The 20,104-nt window shown below is 25.2% G+C and overlaps 1 long non-coding RNA gene across 2 annotated transcripts; it reads right to left on the minus strand.

Moving 5' to 3' along the window:
- Positions 1–17,591: 17,591 nt before the first annotated feature.
- On the minus strand, positions 17,592–19,358 carry LOC133030294 (uncharacterized). 2 transcript variants are annotated; one of them, XR_009684145.1, is made up of 4 exons: positions 19,070–19,358; positions 18,889–18,972; positions 18,370–18,791; positions 17,592–18,058 (listed from the first exon to the last, which is right to left on the minus strand). It is a non-coding gene; the product is annotated as an uncharacterized LOC133030294 (long non-coding RNA). The 2 variants fall into 2 exon arrangements; XR_009684144.1 differs by having other exon boundaries at positions 18,365–18,791.
- Between the last annotated feature and the right edge of the window lie 746 nt (positions 19,359–20,104).

Consider the following 20,104-nt stretch of genomic DNA (forward strand, 5'->3'; position numbering starts at 1 on the left):
TATTAATTTGTTTATTTTTATTTAAATTAATTTTATGTATTCACTTAATTAATTAGGTGAAGAAAAAAAGAGCAATTATCAAGACAGTACACGTGTCCTTAATAATAATTCTGTTTAGTGGGTACCAGCGGTACAATATAAAAGTGTAATTTTGAGTATTAATGCCACAATTTTTAAAAATTGAGTACTTATTAACAAAAATTCATAATCTAATTTATCATTTAATAAAATAGAAATTCAATCAATAATTTTTATAATAAAACTTTCCCAATAAAATATATCAACTACTACCACACCAGCTTTTATATAAATATATAAATATATATATATATATATATATTTATATATATTAATGTAGGCTTTAAGCAAAATTAAAGGACGAAAAGGAGAAGAATATGAAGCACAAATAGTACAAAATAAACAATTTTTTATGCCTCCAATCAAACAAATTTCTAGTTAGGTTATACCAGAATGATGTTGCTTCCAATGCCCAAAAATATAGAATAGGTTTGTTGGAGACTTTTGGAGTATATAGATTAGGTTTGGTCTATTACTCATGCAAATTCCTCTTACATTTTTATGGTTTTAAATGAGAAACCACAGCTTCCATTGCCTCTCCCTCATTTATTACCAACCTAAATAAGTTGAAAGAGTTTTTGTAAAGAAAATAAATTCAGAAATATGGCCAAACGAATTAAGATTTATTTGTCTATTTTTTTGTTCTTGTTCTTCTGTTTTTATTATATTTTACCTATAAAATTAACAGCTTATTAATATTAACTAACCATATTAGGTTAGTTGTTATTTTTTTAGAGGAAAAAAATTGTTTTGCAAACATTCTTGTTCGAACTTTTATTTTAAGCAAATATAATTTTTTTATTAATTTACTAATAAATAAAAAAGAACACTTTATTTCAACAAAAACATCACCCCAATTAATTTGTGTACACATCTATTTAACAAAATTCCAACTGAATGTTATTTGCACATGACATGACTTCAGTGCAATTCAATAATATATTAATACTTTTTTAGTCTTTTTTAGAGTTTTTTAGATGATTTTGGTATTCGGTGACCGAGTTTTTTAATTTATTTTAGGATAAATATCATTTTGAATTTTGTATTTTGTAAAAGTTATTAATTGGATCTTTTGTTTTATTAAATAATAAAATGGATTCTATATTTTTCAAAATAGTACAAATAAGACTCTGAACTGATTTTTTTGTTAAAATAAAATTTTATAAAAATTCGATCTAAATGTGTTATGACAAAACTTTTTATATTTTTTATATTTGTTCGTGTTAGGAATTGTCTTTAAGTTGGTTATATTAAAAAAAAAAATTACCAAAAATTAAAATCGGGGTCCTATTTTTACCATTTTAGAAAGTACAGAATCTATTTTGTCATTTAATAAAATAGAGGGTTCAATCTGTAACTTTTGCAAAACACAAAGTTTAAAATGATATTTAGCCTTTATTTTAATTTATCATGTTTGTAAAGATTGTTGGATCTCTTTAGCTTTTTGCTTTTTAAAAAAAAAAATATTTTATTTTTCTCAAAAAAAAAAAAAGAAAAATAATATATTAATATTATTATTTTTGTACGGTGTCCCACCCAATCAGCTCACTTTCACATCATAACACATATTCTTTTCCTACCATTTTTATGCATGTGAGAAAAATTGTAATAATGATATGTTTCATTTCACTTTGGTTTTCCTTGTAATTTTGCATGCGCCACTTTTGCATAAAACCAATAATAATAACATATCTTAATAAATAGTAGGGGAATTCATTTCGAAAAAATATAGAAGAAAAGTGTATACATTTTTATTAATTTAATTTAATAAGTTAATAAATAACAAAAAGTAGAAGATATGATTGAGGGAGGGGTTCAGGCTCATATATTAATAATGAGTTTAGATAAATGCATAATGATGTGATTTACCATTAAAAATAAATAAATGATATGTGGTGCATCCATCATTTATTAGGACATTTACACTGTTATAATCACACTGACTAGTGACCAGTAGCTACTTTCTTTTATATTTAGTCCTCAATTTGGAACAACAAGGCTATGAAATAGAGTTATTGATATAGGATCATATCCAATCAGTGACGGACCCAAAATTTTTACTTTATGGGAGCTTATTTATCATTCAAAAATATTTATACCTACATTATAATCATTCTTACTAGATTTATTTAATTTTATGGGTGCTTTTTCTACGATTTTGATCTATAATTATCAAATTTAAAAAATTACATTTAATTTTTTAAAAGATAATATTTTTGTTAGTGGGGGCTATAGCCCCCAAACTAATACACTTGGGTCCGTCCCTGTATCCAATGAAATACATATAAATAGTATATATTTTGAATTAAATTTAACTTAAAATATATCTTAAAATTATATTTGACTTATTTTTTATAAGGAAAAAAACAAAAAAATACAAAAAAAAAATTTACAAAAAATACTATGGGCCGGCCTATTAAATATTTATACAGTCCACATACAAATATTTACAAAAATACCACATGCACTAAGCATTCAGCTGTACAGAGCGAACGTTGAAGATGAACATACCTCGATCGTTTCAAAACCGCAAAACAATCAAAATGAAACCAAAACGAGGAAAATACAACCATTAATTCTAGCGAAATCAACTGGAAAAGAAGACCTGCAATGATCTAAACAGAAAATAAAAAAAAAATCAGAAAAACTGTGAAGAAACTGAAATTACACATTTATTTTTTGTTTTATTCGATCAAAACAACTCACCCCTAATATCGAAATCCAGATTCATGAAATGTAGATCTGTAACAAACAGATCTGGAGCTCCCACCAAATCCAAAACAATGTATGATGTGAAAATTTAAAAAAAAAACCTCATGAATAATACATCTACGTTATATACAGTTACATTTGGATTGATTACTAGTTTCCAATATAAGTATATTTTTTTTAAAAAAAACACAATAAGAAGAGTAAAATCGAATTAAGGTACAACCACTTACGTATAAGTGTGTTTATTTTTTGTTTTGGTTGCCTTATAGTTGCATTATCATTTTATGATAGTTTATATATTATGCAGGAATTTAATTTGACGGGGACTAAGAAATAGTAGTTATACATAGTAAGTTTTGTGCAAATAGTTGCATATTAGTTTTATAATGAAATAACATATGCAAGTAGCAAAACTATAATAAAACTATAAAACAGCTGTATACAAACTAAAATACATGAAAAACTCTTTAAAAATCAACATCCATAATAAATCTCATTGTTACCCATTGATGATATAAAAATGGACAGGAAACAACTAGATAAAAAACATATAAAAAAAATACATACAGAAGTTGTTTACACTATTAAAAAACTATGAAAAAACTATTGCAAAATGAGAAATCAATAAACACAAAACCCACAAAAGTTGAATATGAAAAAATTTCAAAAATTGGAGAAAACCAAAAAGAAACCAAATATAAATCTTGGTTCGAACATCAGCACCAACATTAGCTTTTTTTCCAGAAACGTCTTCAGTCATTTTTTCTTACACACCGAGCTTTGTTTTCTTCTTAGGATGAGGTCTCCCACGCTTCGTTAATGGATGAGCAAAATCAGAATCTTCCTCCTCAAATAATAGGACGTTTTCCCTTAGCTTTATTAGCTAGTGATTTCAAACCCATTTTGGATTTTTTTTTATGAACAGGGGAAGGAGATGAGGATGAACGGGTCACAATCATTTTAAATAGAGATTGAAAACAAAAGGAAAGAGGCAAAACAGTTATGGGATTGGTTTAGTGGGAGTTGAAAAACTTTTGAAGAACAAAAATGAGAGGGAAAAAATTGTTGAGGAATCGTGGGGAGTTATGGTTCAACAATGGAGGTTACTTGATCTGATTCAAAAAAAAATGAATAGAGTAAAAAATCAAATGAAAACAAAAGAAAAAAAAGAAAGGGAAGTGATTGAGAGTTGATTGATGGTTGATAGGTGCATAGATTTTACTTGATCTGATTCAAAAAAAATGAATAGAAATAAAAAATCAAATGAAAAAAAAAGAAAAAAAAGAAAGGGAAGTGATTGAGAGTTGATTGATGGTTGATAGGTGCATGGATTTGATGTGCAAGTGGTATATGTGTAATAAAATTAAAAGAGAAGGTAAAAATGTTGATGTAGTGTTGTTGTATATATGTAATAAAATTGGTATTTTGTATTTTTGGTGTAAAAATTTCTTTATTATATAGGATATTTACAAAAATATGAGAAAATAAATAGAATTTTGGATATATATGACATGCAAAATTAATGCCATTAAATATGACATTTTATAACCAAACTAACTAAATATATAAGTATTTAAATAGAAAATGCTATAAAAAACATTAAAAAAGATAATTAATTTTTCAAAATAAGATCACACTCTCTCCAGCCATACAAGATTTTTTTTTCTCTCGTGCGATTCAAATTGCTTAGTTTCTCATGCGATCAAAATCAATCACCAAAATTCTTTCATCAAGAAACTGGTTTTTTTATCAAGAAACAAATTTTTTCATCAACAAACTAGTTTTGATTATATAAAAATAAAATTTATAATAAAAAAAAGTGATAGGTGCTCGAAAAAACACAAAAATTAAGCTACTCTCTCCAGCCACACAAGATTTTTTTATTTCTCCTGCGATTCAAATTGCTTAGTTTCTCATGCGATTAAAATCGATCACCAAAGATCTTTCATCAAGAAACTGATTTTTTCATCAAAAAATTAGTTTCTTCATCAAGAAACCGGTTTCTTCATTAAGAAACTGATTTCTTCATTAAAATACTGGTTTTTTTCATTAAGAAACAAATTTCTTCATCAGGAAACTAGCTTTTCATTAAGAAACTAGTTTCTTCATCACGAAACTGGTTTTTATATTCAAAAGTAAAATTTATAATAAAAAAAAGACAAAACACAATAAAATAAAATAAAACAACTCCATTACCCTATAAAACTGCCTAAAAACAAACCAAAACATTAAACGTGGACTTTAAAAACCTAATTTACATATATATGGCATATTAAATACCATAAACATACCTAAAAAAAAATACTATATAAATTGGTCAAACCTAAAAGTGTCATATTTAAGTGAAGAATTTTAAAATCTGACATTGAGTGTAAATTTCTCTTTTTATATTTGTGCTCCAATGCATAAAGTGCAAATTAGCTATAAAAGTTAATATTACCATTAATACTCATTAAAAATATACAAAATAATTAATTTTATTTATATTATTTTAATATCTTATACATATATCTTATTCAAAGTCAATAAATAGTATTAATAAGTGGCAAATAGGTAATTAAAAAAGATGATATTTATTGTGAGGTTAAAATTTAGCCCATGCTATCTTTTGTGCCAAATGTAGCACAATTTTTAGCTTGGGTCATATTTGGCACACATTTTGCATCACTATTGGAGTTAAGTTTTACCAAAATATTCTAAAAAATAGTAATATACCACATTTATAGCTCTCCATTGGAAATGCTCTAAGGTAATACCACACTAGGAGCATTAATCTCAGTGATTGTCTACTATGTTAATAACGAAATTACTTTTAGGTAGAGCCCAATACCTAATGTCAAAGTGAAAATATAATTTTATATAATTAGGGAGTAGCCACAGCATCCTTATTTGTATAAAATTATATATTAATTAAAATTCACCTTAATGGACATAACTTGTAATTAATTATATAGGTATAATAATTTTACCCCACAGGGATTTTATTATATTTGTATAATTAATTAGGATAATATGTTAAATTAAATTCTCTTAATTTACCCCACAGGGAGTTATGGGGATTTAATTTAATAGTGTTATCACAAATTTAATTAAAGATAGATAATAAACCTTCATTTTTCTAAACTAATTGTTTAATTAAATCTATCATAAAGTTCATCTAATTTTATTAAATTTAAAATTTAGCCCACGGGCAATTTTGGATTTAGTAAAATTTTAATCTTCAGTTTATACTTTGGTGTCTAGTGAACCACATAATTTTAAATAATTAGGGAGTAGCCACAGCATCCTTAATTATATAAAATTATATATATTAAGTGGATTAAGATCACATAATGGACATGAATTATGTGAACATAATAATCTTACCCTATAGGGATTTTATTATTTTTACATAATTAATATGTTAAATTAAATTCTCTTAATTTATCCCACAGGGAATTATGTAGATTTAATTTAATAATTTTATCAAAAAGTATAAAATTTTGAAACATTTATAAATAATTAAGTATTTCATACCTTTCATTGAGATAGAAATATTAAACTTTAAGTTTTTTTATAAATTGTGTAAATCTATCATAATCTACATCTAAATCTAATCTTATTAAATTAAAAATTTAGCCCACAGGCAATTTTTGTTTAATAAGATTTCATATTTAAGCATGTTTATTCATTGGTAAAAACATGATTCATTTAAACCTCAAAACTATAAATGTAATTTTATTACATCACTATTCATAAATTTCTTCCACACGAGTAGAAATTTCCAAAATTTATTCTGATAACTTAATCTAAAATGTACAGTTTTTACTGTATAATTAAGAAAAATAATTCACACTTTATTATCACCAATAAATTTTAATTTATTGTGTATGAATTCATTCTAATATAGTTAATGTGATTATTAACACATAGTGGATTATTTTAGATTGTTATTCCACATTCATAATTTCTTGCAAGGTTTACAAATAAACCTAAGAAAGTCAATAACTGTGAGCAAATCTTATCCACAGACAAGATAAGTTCTCATATTTAGAAGTTTAAGGAACAAGCAATATAGTAGTGGCTTTGTTTTAAAATTGGCAAAGACCTTTATGTTCCAAGATTCTATTGAAACTTGATTTAGACACATTTAGAGGTCTTTACTACAAATGATGTCACTCATAAAGATATGCAAGTTCAATCTGACAATAAGAAATGTGTTATTAATAAGAATTCTTCTACATTATAGCACCAAAAATTATGGAACATATCTCCATAAATAGAATAAATGTTAGTAAATGGTGGGGATCTTCATTACACTTGATTTTACTAACTTTATTTAGAACTTGTGTGAATTTCATTAAGAATATGTATTCCAACAAGTCAAAATCGGTGCATACTAGAATTCTATCATATTAGAAATCATACAAGTCAATTAATTTTGAAGACATGGACTCAAATTTTGCATCTCCTTTTTAACGATTACTCACATAAATAATTTTTCTACAAAAGTATAGATTTATATGTTTCAAAGACATTTAAATCTTAAGTAGAGAAATGGTGCATTTTGCATATTAAGATAGTGAGATCAAATATAAAATAGAGAATACTACATTAAAATTCGTGAGTATGGATAAACTTCCAGTCTATTTGTAAAGTTTCTTTAAAAGCATGGGTTCATTGCCCGATACATATGCTTGGTACACCCAAATTATAGTGTGTAACAGATTTAAGAAACTAAGCATTTTTTGGACATGGGGTGGAGCCTACATAGCAAGCTCTAATCTTTCCTAAATCTTTGTCTATTGATACTCAACAATGGGGTGTATATATCGAATCGTGTTCTAACACCAAAGTTGTTTCTCAAACATATTTTGAGTTGTGATAAGGTTGAAAACCGACTTGATGACATGTACACATTTTATAAATACCAATATATAGTTAGAGTACAATTGTCAAAGAAAAGATCTGGGCCCTAAACCATAAATGAGCATATTTCATTTGAAAAGCTATAAGATTTAAGGGTTACATATTTTATTATCCATCTCACAACACTAGAATTGTGGAATTAAGAATTGACTTGATCAGTGGGAGTGATCAATCTAAGAACCTAGTTTTCGAGAAAGATCATTCATATTTTCTCAAACTTCCACCTCAAGTGTTAGATTAACTATGATTCACAACAACCCTTAAGATTAATGGTTATTGAGTATTCATAACTAATCATTAATAATATACAAGTCATTGGTAAAATTCTAATAAGTTATGTTATTTAGTAATTGCTTACAATTTCTAAAATAACAGTAAGATCAATGTATTCTAGTGATCACATTTTGTACAATAAGAGTTCAACTACAATATTAATTTGAGACACAAATTAAATTATAGAATGATAAAGAATTGAAGTTTTAGTACAATATGTCATGAACGAAGAAATGAATATCTTAAATAGCAATAAAGTTTATCTTTAGTAAAGTTGCCTAATGGGGTGGAGAACATTAATTAAGCATAGGTTTTTTTACCAATAATATTCATTAGGCAACATTGAGAAACATAAAGATATAAAAGAATATTCATTGCTAAGAAGTTCATTTTGAACTAAGAATCAATAACAAAGGAGATTTACATTCTCAATTGTTTTTATAAAAGATTCTATTATAGACCTTGGCATTTGTTGCTTGTTTTAATTCATTAATCAATTCTAAATAGTGAACTAGAGGAGAAGGTATATAGACTGCCATAAAGATTTTCCTCTAATAGTGGTGAACATATGCAAGCTTAAAGTGTCTACCTATAGATTAAAACAAACATCTCACAAATTGGTATTATATCATCTTTTCCTTTAGGTTTGAAAAGAGAATTATGGAAATAATTATATACCAGAAAGTTAGTGGGAGTAATATTTGTTTTATACGTCGACAATATGTTACTTGCAAATGATGATAAAAGTTTTCTATATAAGTTGAAATCATTCATATCTTAAATTATTATTTTGAGATAAGGAATATAAATAATATATATAATTTAAATTAATTAGAGAGTAGCCACAACATCTCTGATTAAATAAAATTATGTATTATTCATCAGATATAACTTTTATCTTTAAGTGTGATAAATTCAACTCGAACCAGCATCTGAAAAATGATCTGGAGTGAGAATAAATTAAGAACATTCATTTGCTTCTATTTTAGAAGCCTAATGTATGCCTAAGAGTCTGAATAAGACTTTGCATTACATTTGTTTTAGGATCGTTAAGTAGTATCAGAATAACTAAAGTTAAGACCACTTTATTTTTCATATAAAGTGATGAGGTATCTTTAAGATACTAAAAATTATATTCATACATATTTTAAGATGAATTGACCATCTGGAAATATAGTTAACCAATTAGATTCTAACATACTTCACTGGTTGTATTGATTCACATAAATCAATATTTTATTACGTCCTTAAGATTACCAGTAAGTTATATTGTAGAGAATCTTGATTGTTATTTCCACTATAGAAGTCAGATTCATTTATTGTTTTGAGGATACATCTCGTATGATGTATTATAGAGTTTCATAGTAGGCCTAGAGTTCAGAATTACAGTTTCATTAGGCCATTAAGAAAATTTTGCGATAAATTTAGCTACAATATTTATGGCTAATAACTATAAGAGTACTGGTCGAAGCTAGCATATCAACATTAAGTATTTAGCCATAAAAAAGCGTGATAAGTGGTCATTAATCACGCAAACTGAATTGGGTGATCGCACATCCTTGACTAAAGGCATGCCGTAACACAAATTCAAGGATCATAAAGTAAATATGGGATTCAGTTAACCTATATGCAGTTTTTTATATTTGTGCAACCAAAAATTATTCAATGAAACTCTAATTTCGATATTTTTTCATATTTATGTGCACCTTAATTTCATCTGAGAAAATTATCGTAAGAGGACCTGAATAAACATAAGGGTTAGGGTTTATTCACTTAAGTACATTGCCACATTAAGTACATTGTTATATAATAAATATATTGTAATACATGGAAGATAATACTCGACTTATAATGAGGACATGTCGCTATGATTCGTATGTTTATTATATAATGAGGAACGTTTGGATTTGAATGTTTTAGTTTAAATGCTGACCAAGTGGTAGAATATAAGAATATTTTTATTTTAGGAAATATATTTCTATTTGAGGAAATAAATTTCTATTTAAGGAAATAAAATAAATAATTGATTTTCTGATAAATGAATATTTTATATTCATTGAATATAGACAAAATCAATTATGTAATATTCTATATATGGTCAGATTTCTATATTCATTACCTGATTTGATTTCCTGAATTAATTGTCAAAATATTCTGACAATTAATATGGCGCAGATACTGATGGAGTATCTCACCTATAAATATAGGGTCTCGGTCCCCGAGCTCCTCACTCATTCTGTTCATAACAGCAAATTCTATCTAAAGAGAGTTGAGAGAGTGAGGAAGCCCGATTACCCACATCAACTAGTTTCCTTTGCAGATCAAAGCTTATGTGGGTTTGAAGCTCAAGAATCAATGGCTGGAGGTATTTCGATCTTATATTCATATAGTGTATATGTTTATTTATTCCGCATGTTATATACACATACATATGTTTCAGTTTATACAAATAAATGTCTAACACATACTTCACCAGAAAAAATATTGTACAAAAAATTATATATAAAAAAAATCTTTCATAATAAAAAAGAATTAAGATCATTAAAAAAATCCACATTGTAAAAAAATTGTCATTCATAAAAAAAAATACTAAGAGAGGTGTTAAATACCATAAATAATGACATATTATTTTTGGGTGTCAAGTACTACAAAAGGTAACAAAAAAAAAACGCACATAAATTATTGTAAAAAAATTGTAAAAGAACAAAATTATACAAAATAATTGTAAAAAATGTGAAACAAATTTAGTAAGGAAAATATAACACAAATGTTGAAAAAAAAAAAGTATAAAGAAATGGTAAAAAAAATTATAAAAAGACAAAAACAAGTCTTTCTTTTTTGTCATTTTGTGGGAATCCATTCTTCAATAGCAAGGGATTCCTTGCCGCTTGGTACTGCTGCGGAAGATGTCACGTATTGCCATAGAATTCACAATATTAGTGTTTTTTTTTTTTTGAATAAAATTCGCAAACTTTATTAAATATCACGATGGATTACATCCATAATCGTAGCAGGGATTGTAGATTCCCTGTACGTACAATCAGCTAAAGAATCGGAAGACTTTGACATTAGGTATTGGGCTCTACCTAAAAGTAATTTCGTTATTAACATAGTAGACAATCACTGAGATTAATGCTCCTAGTGTGGTCGTCCGAAGATCATTAAAAACTGTTCTAGATATGAGCATTTGTCCCAAATTCATGTTTTCTTATGTCAAACCACAAAATTACTTACATTTTATTCATTTTAGGAAGTTTTATGAATATTTTATGAATAATTTTATGAAGTTTTATGAAACTTAATGTGTTATATAAAATATTCAACCTATCTTAATGTTTGAATATTTCTAAATATATCTAGCACTATAAAAGGAATTTATGTATAGCATTTAAATCATACAAATCTAAATTAATTGCATTAAACATAAATTTGTCAAATAAATACAAATTAATACAATTATTGTATGATAATAAATTAAATGCTTAATTCCATAATATATAATTAATTATGCATTTATGACCATATAATATCTTAAATATTTGCACTAATAATTAATTTGTATAAATAAGGTAAATATACAAATTAGTATAATTAATTATATGAAATGAATTAAATGCAAAATTAAAAAATATACTTAATGGCAGATTATCAATTAATTTAATCAATAAATTACTTAACTGGTAAATAAATATAATAATTGCGCACTTAATTGTAGAATAATTAAATATTCACATTCTTAAAATATCACAATTATTGTAATTAACATGTAATTAATTTACCAAATTAAAAACTTTCCATAATAATTTATTACTAAATAACATATAATATATGAAGAAATATATTAAATAAGAATGGAAAGTTTAAACAAATGTAATTTAATTGACTAAATAAACAAAATAAGAAAATAAAATAAAATTCCAAAAATAAATCAAAATAATAAAATTTCGGAATTTTCTTAAATTTTTCTTAATTTTCCTTTTTTTTTAAAAAAAATCTGCCCTGAAAAACGACATAATAAATTTTCCTTAAACTTCCAAAAATCATGAAATCAATTCTAAAATGATCTAAATGAAAAAATTAAGAGATCTATATTGATTTCAAGCATTGAAAACACGCAAAATGTATACTTTAATTTCAAAAGGCGTTCTCGGGTCCGAATGGATTTTTCTAGTAAAGTTTTCAGATTTTAAGGTATTAAAATTATTTTGATGCACAAAATCGATCTATAATATCTTATGAATATAGTAATGCATATAGAATTCAAAATAAATACCAAAAATGAAAACGGAAAAAATACGGACCGAAGCATAAAACTTTCATGTATATATATACTCGTATACAATATATACTGCATAAAATCATCATTAATGTATGGAAGAGAGTATTACATACAATTTCATGCAATAAAAGTATATACAAAATATATATATACGTATATATATACAACAATACTTACGTATATATATAATATATATAAACAAAATTAAAATATGAATATATATATATGTATATACGTAGATTGAATTAAAATGTATATGTATGATCGGAATTATATGAATATGAATATATATAAAATATATATAAATTAAGAACCGGTCATATACGTATATATATATTTATATATGAAGATGTATATGAATATAAATATATATATATGTATATATATATGAAGATGAATATGAATATGAATATATATATGTATAAAAAAGAATTGAGTATTAATGTATATATATAATCGGGATTATATAATATGAAAGTATATATATTAAATATATATAATTTATATTATAAATGAAGAACCCCGTAAATGTATATGTATATATATATATATAAAACTCAAAATAAATCAAGGCAGAGATATATAATCCGCTCTGATACCAACTGTTAGACATTTATTTGTATAAACTGAAACATATGTATGTGTATATAACATGCGGAATAAATAAACATATACACTATATGAATATAAGATCGAAATACCTCCAGCCATTGATTCTTGAGCTTCAAACCCACATAAGCTTTGATCTGCAAAGGAAACTAATTGATGTGGGTAATCGGGCTTCCTCGCTCTCTCAACTCTCTTTAGATGGAATTTGTTGTTATGAACAGAATGAGTGAGAAGCTCGGGGACCGAGACCCTATATTTATAGGTGAGATACTCCATCAGTATCTGCGACATATTAATTGTCAGAATATTTTGACAATTAATTCAGGAAATCAAATCAGGTAATGAATATAGAAATCTGACCATATATAGAATATTACATAATTGATTTTGTCTAGATTCAATGAATATAAAATATTCATTTATCAGAAAATCAATTATTTATTTTATTTCCTTAAATAGAAATTTATTTCCTCAAATAGAAATATATTTCCTAAAATAAAAATATTCTTATAGTATGTATTTTTTATTATTATAAATAAAAGATTATTATTTGGCACCTTGAGATGTCTAACATTATACAAAAATGACACTTAATAATTAGTTAGTAGTTTTTAATATTATTCACTAAATTATAATTTTTTGAGAACTAATAATAAAATATACCAATAACGGTATGCTACCATTTATGGTGTTTAACGCTTTCTGTGGTATTTTTCTTATCATTTCTAATAGATAGCGTATATTTTGAGTTAACAAATGAGTCAAATTATGTTTGGCTTAAATTTTATAACAGTTCTTCAATGCATTTAGGATAAAATTAACTCTCTTTTGATAGAAATGTGTAAAAAAAATGAGATTATTTCATAAATACACAAAAATAATAAAAAATTATAAAAATACGGTTTCGCGGAATTTTTAACATTTTTACGATTTTTTTGATTTTATTTATAGAAAATACGGTCTTTTTATGTTGTACTATTGTTAATTTGTTTTTGATTTTTTGTTATTTGTATGTTATTTTTTGTTGTTGTTTTGATGTTATTTTTATCTAGTTTTCTTGTTGTTTTTATAGAAAACTGTAAAAATGTAAAAAAAAATATTTTAACTTAAAATGTAATTTTTTTTACAAAAATAGTGCCAAATGTAATTATCTCTAAAAAAGATCAACAAAGTATTAAATTTTTACTAAATGATATAAAAATTCTATTAAATAAATAAATAAAATGTAAAAAATAATTAATTACATTAGTAAGTGACAAAGAGTAAATAAAAAGTAATATTTATTATGGTATTAAATTTAGCACATGCTATATTTTGTGCTAAATTTGACACGTCTTTTAGCATGTGTTAAATTTGGACCACCATTAGAGTTTATTTTTATAAATATGACTTGAAATATGTATATACGCGGCATTTTTAGCTCTCCATTAAAGATGCTCTTAATATGTACATATCCTTAATCACTTTAATTATAATTTTAAATTTTTTTTTCAATTATACATAATTTTTTAAGTTTTTTTATTTGTTATGCACCGCTTAAGTGAAGTTTTCTTATAATCCTTGTTTTTATATATTTTCTCAAACTAAATAAGATTATCATAGTAATTTGTATTTTTTTTTGTCATGTTTAGAGTTGTGCGTCATGTTTTATTTGTACCAATTATTAATGGTTTTATTATTTTTCTTTTAAACCTCAATTTTTTTCCCTTTTTCTTAAAATTTTTTACTCTGTTTTTAAAATATTTTTTTTAGTCTTTTTTATATTTTTTTATCATCTTTTTTTCTCCTGTTTTTTTTTTTTTTCAATTTTATTGCTTTTTTTTTTTTTCATTTTTCTTCTAACTTATTTATTAGTAAATATATAATAGTGTTGAAGACTATACGAGCATACATATGATCAGGGCCGACCCTGAGTTGAAATGGATATGGATCTTAGGCAAAAAAAAAAAAATTGGACTCTTACTATAAAGATATATAATATTTTTTAAAATTATTAAAAAACATATATTTTTTAAAAGATATATTTTTTTATTCGGGCCCCTAAAATGAGTGGGCCCTAGGCGCGGGTCTAGCCCGCTTATGGCTAAGGCCGACCCTACATATGATATTAATTATTTTGAGAAAATTGTATTGTATACCCACTTTACTTTATTTATGTTTTAATTTTTACCTATATTTTCATATTCTTTAAGATATACCCACTTTTATAAATGATATCCCCATTATACCCATTATGTTAATGTAAATTATGTGCTGAATTTAAGTGGAAGGTAAGGGTATATTAGGCAACCCACTCACAAAAGTGGGTAGATTTTAATAAAATACAATATGAGAGTATTTTTTATTAATGAATACAAAAAAGAGGTATTCCTTAATTTATCATAATTATTTTTGGGATAATTACATAAGACACTATTTTTTGTAAAAAAATTACAAATTTACGTTTAAAGATTTTTTTTTTACATTTTTACGATTTTTCATAGAAGTAATACAAAAACAACAAGAAAACTACATAAAAATAATATTAAAATACAACAAAAAATAACATATAGAAAATAAAAAAATCAACAACAAATTAACAAGAGTACAACATAAAAAGACAGTATTTTCTGTAAATAAAATTAAAAAAATTGTAAAAATATTTAAAATTCCGTGAAACCGTATTTTTGTAATTATTTATTATTTTTGTGTATTTGTGAAATAATCTCATTATTTTTTGTGTTGCTATTCTTCCTTTTCTTCATAGATTTTTGTTATTTATTATTTTTTTTAAACTTTGCTTATTAATAGATAATAGTAAAATAAATCACATGGATTTATATTTAGACAGGATGACTAATGATCTTAGTTTCAATAAGTTAACTTATAGTCCTATACCACACTATGTTCTTGTTTAAACATAACTTTTTTTAACAATTGTTTAAATATACTTTATAAAAGTAAGATATATAATTATAATCTAGATGTTTTAACGGGGTTACGTACCTATGACACGTCCTTCACGCCTTATATATATATATATATACAAAATGATTTCAAGATAATAATTGAGAAATTCTTTATCATTTATTTTATATCTAAAAAGAAAAGTATCATTACACTTTTAGTTTTCTGCCTATAAATTTCAAAGCTTATAAAATTCAAATGTAGGAGATTTTTTTTAAAGGATATAGTCATTAACAAACCAGACATGATTACTTCCATAAAATAAAAACATAAATAAATAAATAAAATAAACAGAAACAATTGCAATGTAATAGAGGAATACGTTAAAATAGAATTTTTCACAATAAAATGAATTTTCGTATTTCAAATAGCACAAATATTACCATTTTAGACTGCTTCGGCTACAAAATGAGTTCCATAATTATTCTCGCTAATAGTACAGTAGAACATCTATTTAAGAATACTCTATTCAAGAATAACCTCTAATTTAAGTCCCGTATTACCAAAGTATACCTCTATATAAGAATAATTACATCTTAATAAAATATATATATGTATTTTGTAAATTTATTTATGTAAAATTAATAATTTTATTTTAAATTATAATACATGTATGAATATTATATTTACTCTAAAATATTTCTATTATGGTATAGTATTAATGATTATTTATTGTTATTATTGTTACGTTGATATTTTTTGGTTTTTTAATTTTTTTTCTTGTATAACTCTATTTAGTTATAACCTCTCAATTATAATATAATTTACTTGGTACAGGTGTATTCTTGGATAGAGGTTCTACTGTATAAATAAAAGATGAGACAAATGATGAATATATAATATATATTTTTTTTGAAATATTGTTTAAATGTAGGAGATCGTTAATATGGTGTACAAAAGCGTATATAGTAACATGACCTTAGTTGGAAATTGGTACAATTCATGACATAACTACAATCTTTGTCGAAGCTGCAATTTTTAATAAATTTTATGTTTGATTTTTCATTTCATATATATATATATACTAGATGAAAGTTACGTGGCAAGCCACGTACATATTAGTTTTATTTAAGTTCTAGTATTTTTTTTTAAGAATTCGGCAACTAAATGTAAATTATTTTTTAAATGATTTGCTTTATAAAAGTAAACTTGCTAAGAATGTCATAATTGTGTATATAAAGCTATGATATACACATTGTTATTAATAATGAACATTAAATTTATCTCAATATATTCATACTCATAACAACATATGATTTCAACATTTACTTTTTGTTTCGGGAAAATTAAAAGGATCAATATATGCGTTTTGAAAAATTTAAAGGAAATATTATGTAACGAAAATGAATGAAAAAATATTATCTTAAATCAGAAGAAAAGAATTATTAGTTAAAATTTCAATATAAAAAACCTTATGAAAAATAAAACTAAGCTTAGAGTGGTAGTTATTTTACAAAATAGCTTCTTGTAAGAGAAAACTACATCCATTTCATTCATGTAGTAACTATTGCAGTACCAATACAATAATGGCAGCTGCAAGGCATATCCTAGTCCGAGAATAATATTAGCAGTAGTTCTAACAAAATAGTTTCAATATGTAATGTAATTTATTTCTATATTACACACAAATAATAACAATGTGTCCAATAAGGGTGAATGTATGTAGATTGAAGCGAGATTGTCACACTTAGATCATTAGCTACAAGAATCTCAGTTATGGGATTTTTCTTACTTTGTATTAGTAAATGAACAAGCAACTATGAGTCATTAATACCAACAAAAAATATGAAAATCAAAATAGGTTCTACTTATGTATGTCCAGTCATTGAAGAATCTTCTTCCAAAGAAAGCAATAATACAAATTTTGGGTTTATACTACAAATCTTTGAAAGAAAGAACATTAAAAACCATAACAAAATCAGGTTAGATTATCTAAAAGGAAAATCTCAAGTTATTGTTGGATCAAAGGTGATGAAAATCTAATTTACATACAAAAGTTAATTTGTTTACTTGCCAGAAATCGGCATTCTTACCAATATCTTTATGAATTTAGTAAGATTATAATTATAACAACATAGATGACAATCAGAAAATAAGGAGCTACTTTTTCAGCTGAGGCATCCTTTTCCTTATTAGGAGGCAAGAACGACAAGCAATGAAGTAGCCCCGAAAGAATAATCTTAAGCTTTCCCTTTTCTTGAAAATAAAACTTGTTCATCTGCAACATAGCCCCGTAGTTGTGAAAAATCTCTCCTGAACCAAACAATAAAAAGTCTTAAAAGAACTGGCAAATGGAAAATAGGCTAGTTGGTGAGATAAATAATGGAGTTAGCTGATGATCTAACAAAAAGAACATGATCCCTTGCCTAATAATATAATGAATGCAATTGAATCAAAGAAACATAAAAAGACAAGTCAGCAAACATTTGGGGTACGGGAATATTGTCCGCTAAGAACCGGGTAATCTTCTAACAGTATATCAATGTTTGAAATAAGAGTTTTGAGGCGGAAAAAAATCGAACAAGGCATAGCCTTGATATGCAGGAAGGAGGTGTATACCTTACACGATGGTGAAGCAATGAGAATGTGCAGTCCAGATGTAGCTCGAATAATAATGGATTACATATTAACGGGCAACGATGAACAGCTTCAAGAGATAAAAAGATCTGATATAATAATCAAATCCATGTCTCTATCTTTAGTTTTCCAGATATGTAACAACCACTACCATAGTATAACACAGTAGAAATCTGACTGTATACATCTGGGTCTGACTATATATATATATATTAAATATCATGGATTAAGAAAAGACAACCTTGTTGTTGGAAGCTAATACAAGGCAAGTGTTCCTTCTCGTAAGAGAGTCTCTACTGGAAATAGATAAACGACTTGTGGAAGAGAAGTTCAAAGGTTGCAGAAAATGAAGATATGAAACCGCCATTGATATTTCATATCATATTATTAACCATTTTTCTTTTTGTTTCTGTTGGGAAAAAATCTGGAAATTATTTATATATATATTAGATTTCCAAGAACGAAAACCCTAAATGAAAATTGAATGAAGAGGAAGAAAGGCATACCTCAATGGCTCAAGTTTTTTCAGTTTCAGGCTTTAAAGGCAGAGAGGAGCGGCGTGAGAGTGCGAAACACATTACAAGTAACATCTAGAAATAATAAAATGATCAAATACAGTAAATATATTGTATGTATATAAAACGACACCTTTCAAACAAAGAAATAAAGGTAAATGATGAGATTCACCATTGGAGTGACTTTGAGAATTCAAGGAAGGAAGTAAGAGAAGGGTAGTATAATCGGTTTGTCTTTGTCAAAAATCAGAAATAATTAAAAGAGAAAGAAAATATGAATTGGCCGAGAATCCCTAATTCAGAATATTAACGATGAAATTGGTAAAAAAATAATAACATCAATAAAAGAAGGAGCTTCATTGAAGAGTAAAAGGAAAAAAGAAACAGTGTTTTGCTCCTTTCTCTGTCGAGCTTTCAACTTTTTGCTTTATTATTCAAATATTGATGGTTAGCCTTCACCGTCGTTAAAAAAAAAAAGAAGGAAAGAGGATTTGTTAGAGAGATATGTGGGTGAGATATTTTTTTTTAATTTAAAAAAAGATTGTTTAATTTTTTGGTTTAATTATTGGGTTTATTTATTTTTTAACGTTTAACGTTAACAGTCTGTTAAGTTAATCGTGAGGCTAAATAAAAAAAGAATCGTTAAACAAAAAATTGCCGTTAGATAGGTAGTTTTAATATATAAAGATATATATATATATATATATATAAATACTAAAAAATACAACTAGAAAGGAAACTTCTAGAGATATGGAAATGAGGAAGAGGCCAAATAATAATATAGGGAATTAGTAAAACCACCTCATATCTAATGGTATCCCTTCCTTTTTATACTAAAGACGAATTTTTTTGTATATTTAAAATATAAAATATACAGATGTATACATGTGAGTATTTGTCTATTATAATTAATAATAATAGCGATGATGGTCCTCTAATATAGTAGTGTATTGATTAAGGATGTTGATCAAATTCTTCACACTTGACAAATTACTGTATATAAAATACAGTTTGAAATCTTTTTGCAATTAAAAATTATAGTTTTAATTTTTTAAATTTAATAATTGCTATTTAAATTAGACTACACTATATATTATAAAATTACTAATTTTTATAATATAATTTTTATTTTATTTTTTATATAAAAATAAATATATGTGTATATTATATTATTTTTTTTTAGACAATTTAATATAATAATTTGATG

This window comes from Cannabis sativa, chromosome 1, assembly GCF_029168945.1.
Source record: "Cannabis sativa cultivar Pink pepper isolate KNU-18-1 chromosome 1, ASM2916894v1, whole genome shotgun sequence".
Taxonomy (NCBI): domain Eukaryota; kingdom Viridiplantae; phylum Streptophyta; class Magnoliopsida; order Rosales; family Cannabaceae; genus Cannabis; species Cannabis sativa.